Genomic DNA, 4,370 nt, shown 5'->3' with positions numbered 1-4,370 from the left:
AAAAGGTGCAATATTTAACCAATTTTCGAACTACAAGGACCAAAGTTGTCAAAAATCAAACTTCTCACTCCCTACCCCCAGAGCGCCGCACGACCAGACCCTGCCCCCCCCTCACCGTCGCCCACCGCCATAGCCAACCTGATCAGATTACATGCTTGATTTGCTTTCCTAGTTCGTTTTTAGCATCCAAATCGCTTATTTTAGGCATAAATCGAGTGAATTAAGGTCCAAGAAAAGGAATAAAACTAGAATATGTGTCCATGTTCATTACTTATTGTCCAAGAATGAATTTTTTTACTGATCTTTCACTGATTTAGTCATTAAATGCATATTCGGTTGCTTAAACGAGTGAATCAACCATATTTGGTTCGTTTTAGTGTTCCCTATATAAACAACTCATTCTAACATGCCACAAACTTTTCCAAAACCATAAGGAAGCATCTCCAGCCGTCACCCTCCTCTGTTCATCATCAAACTCTTCGGTTTTTGCGTTATTGTTGAAGATACAAGCATATACGTTTGACTTTGCTTATTCCTCAACCTTTGACTCTTCGTTTTGGTTGATTCTTCCACTTTCTAGGTAAGTTGTTAACTGTAAATCATTCACACATATTCCCTAGTCAATAAACTTCAATCATTTTCGTTGGTTGAAGGGTGTTGACTGTTGTTGGTGCATAATGTCAGTAGTTCATAGTCTAGTGTCTGTAATCGAGTCTGTAATGTTAATTATGTTTTATATATGTCTTAAGCGAAGTTGTTAACAAGTTCGCCTAGGCGAAGGCGAACTTGTTAGTCAAGCGAAGTTATGGACAACTTCGCCTGAACATGCCAGGCGAAGTTGTCGTGTATAAATAGTCCTAGGTTACGGCTGTTTGTGGTTAATTGAATCAGTTGTTCGTGTTAGTTTGTTCGAGTTGTTACGAGAGCTGTAACGTGTGTCTGTAATAGTGATATCGTATCACGTGTTTGAGTTATTATATAACGTGTGTTCATTTCGTGTGTTCGTGTGATTCGTGTTCTATACTCGTAACGATCTACGCAGGGATTCCGCACCTGAGTAGATCGAGATATCTCGTGCGATCCATCCAGGGAACCTACAACTGTTCAATTCGTTTAAAAGTCGTTAAAGGGCAAAATAGTCAACAAGTTTGACTGTTCGTTTTCTCATACTTCTGGCCGGATTCAATGTTCGGTCCAGAAGACTTTTATTCTCGTAAAGAAATTTTAAGGCTACTGACCAAAACCAGACTTTCGACTCGCTGTTTGGATTCTGGTCAGTACCGACTCGTGTAAATCTAAAATTTAACATAACATGAGTTCTAAACATCCGTTTGGATTGATTCCAGCGGAAACGGGTTTGTTTTTACTTATATTATCATGTCTCAAAGTTTCAGGTTCTGATTGTTTATCTCGTTGATGCATTAGTGGACGACTTGCTTAATCATTAACTCGTTTATTCATATTTGTACTCACTTGCCTTTAATCTAAGGTGAGTTTGATCATTCCCCTTTTTAACTACTATTTTTAAACATTTTAGGGACATATGCGTACTTAATATATTTTTATATCATATATACACAAACTCGCAAACATAATTATTGTGTGTATTTCAATTAAATGTTAATTGCTACTTGCTTAATTGTTTACTTTATCGCATTCGAAGAGATCCAACATATTCTCATTATAGTATGATCATAAGGTCGTCTTAGTAACCAGAGCCCTATAAGCTTGGTGATGGTAAACCGACAATCTCAGTCATTGTAACCAATGCCCGTTTGTATGGCAACGGTTTGGTGGCACACTAGCATGTCTATGGTTTGATTGATTACTACCACAAATGTTTGTTTGCGCATTTAACAGTTATCATATATTATATACATATTATTGTTAGTGTCGAAATTGGTGATCATCTCACTTAACATGTGTTGTTGACAAACTCTGTTATTTTCGATGCATATGCAGGTTGCTTTTGAATTGAAGTTTGACGTGAAAAGCACACCTAGACAAGACCTTAGGATATAATGAAGGAAATCATTATTTATGTTTATATTCACGTATTTAAATTGTTTGTCATATTTGTAAAATTGTGTGTACTGTTTGAAATAAAATAATTAAATAGATATTGTCATTTATCTTCATGATAGTATCTTCGAGCTGTGAACAATCAGCTCACGCCCCGGAATTTCCGCCTTAGGTTGGGGTGTGATAGATTGGTATCAGAGCCGAAGGTTTTAAGATAGGTCGTTAGAAATTGTCCTAGTCATATGTTAGGACCCTATACATGCTTATTTGAACTGCCTTATGTGCTATTTATTTGTTTACAGCTTATATAGGTTGATTATTTTATTTTATTTTATTATTATTAATTGTGCACACACACACAAATTCCGAGGTTATGCCTCACTTTCAAAATATTTTTTTAAATACTCTAATTTTTAGTAGATTGCTTTTTATTTTGGGAAATTACTTAAGAATTCCCGAGTTTTTCTTTTACTCCCTCTCCTTAGGGCATGGAAGTATGACATTTTTGGACAGTAACTGTAAGGTGTGCCAGAACTGTGAGTTGGGCCTTGGAAAAACGGTTCCAAGAACCAAAGTAAGACGCTATTCCTTACTTGGAGGATAACCTGACCACAGTACTCGAGCCTCTAGGCCAAAGCAGAACAAGATGTCATACAACCGGAACCCTAGGTGGTTAAACGTAACCGGCTAAATGGTTACATTCCTTTTATAAAACCGAATTCACGGTGATTCGTGGTTAAATTCGGGAAAACTTTCAAAATTGTATTTTTAATTATTTTAAATGCTCAGTTGGGTGAAAAATCCATGTAAATCCATGGGCACTCCAACTATTCATTTCTCTACCCGTTTTCAATTTGATTTTTGGTTGGAACGTATCGTCCGGGGTGGTTCCTGAGATACTTCGACTACTCATATTTGATACGTTGATTAGATATTTAGTTGGCTTGGTTAAATGCCATGTAACGCTCATGGGCCGACCAACTCCATTGATTTGATAGTTCGTTAATTAGTTGGGTCAGTTAAACACCATGTAACGCTCATGGGCTTACCAACTCAATTGTTTGTTATTCGTTATTTTAATTGGGCCAATAAATTGCCATGGAACACTCATGGGAGGCCCAATTCACAAAATTTTATGTTGCTTTATTTAGTTGGGCCATTCAAATTGCCATGGAAAGCTCATGGGAGGTCAACTCGTTTGATATGTCTGGTAATTTTATTTGGGATCTCAAGCTACCATGGGAAGCCCATGGAAAGCCCGGCCCAATAACATTTTACCTTTGAAAGATTTTTAAACATTGTTTACTTAATTTAATGCCTCAAACTTATTCACATTATTTTAAATCCCGACTCGTTCTCGAGTCATTACTAGCACAATTTTATTTAAATCCGCATCTCTATTATCTCACATCAACTCATTCTCACAACTTACCTATCATCTTATAAAATTTCGTTGTTGGTCCTTGTAGAATGTCTTCTCAACTTCATCGTCGTAATCATCGTCGCCCATCGGCTGCTCATGATTGCCATTTGGCTGCTAGGATCACTAGAGAATTTACTGCTTCGTTACCCGAGGTCGTGTCCCAACTGCAAAGCATCAACTCCAATGGATCCGCTACTTCAGCTACACCGAACAATTTTCACTATAAGAACTTTACGAGTGCTAACTGATGTAACACAAAGTGTACATCTTATTGCATCGAATTATCCTCATAATTACACCGAACTCCATGCAAATTCATTGTTTTAGGTACTTATTTGAGTTATTTGTGAATTTGCAGGTCCAGGCGCCCGCCCGATAAAGAAATCATGAAAATAGGGCATTTCGGAAGAAAAATGCAACAATCTGCCAGACGTGCACCCCCCTGCCAGCCCGTGCACCTGACCGTGCCAACCAGGAAATGTGCCAACCAAGAAATGTGCCAGTGCAAGCCAGTGCATGATCTAATGCTGAGAAAATTCAAAATGGCATGCCCGGGCACGCCCGTGCAAGCCTGTGCTCGAATAGAGAAATCTGACTTTTTGGTCAGACTAAAGCAATGGGTTGACTTTCCACATCAGGGCACGACCGTGCATGCCCCTGCCAGACGTCCAGAATGCATAAATACACCTCCATTACCTCCATTTCAAGTGTGGAGCCTTAGGGGAATTATCTGAAATTGCTGGAAATATGTTGTGTGTTTGCTAGAGAGAATTCAAGGCTTCCATCTTTGTGTGATCATCCTTTCAAGTAGCAATCATCATTCATCCTAGTTTGCAATCTTTTGTTCTTGACAATGTTTTGTAAGATTACTTTGATTTTGGTTGTTGTATTAAGCCTCATGTGCCAAATACTCTTATTACTTAGA

The sequence above is a fragment of the Bidens hawaiensis genome, unplaced genomic scaffold, assembly GCF_021521415.1.
Source record: "Bidens hawaiensis isolate Kalapana, Puna unplaced genomic scaffold, B.hawaiensis_p1.1 tig00041936_1, whole genome shotgun sequence".
In the NCBI taxonomy this organism is placed as follows: Eukaryota; Viridiplantae; Streptophyta; class Magnoliopsida; order Asterales; family Asteraceae; genus Bidens; species Bidens hawaiensis.
The sequence above is the reverse complement of the archived record's forward strand: the minus strand, read 5'-3'. Positions refer to the sequence as shown.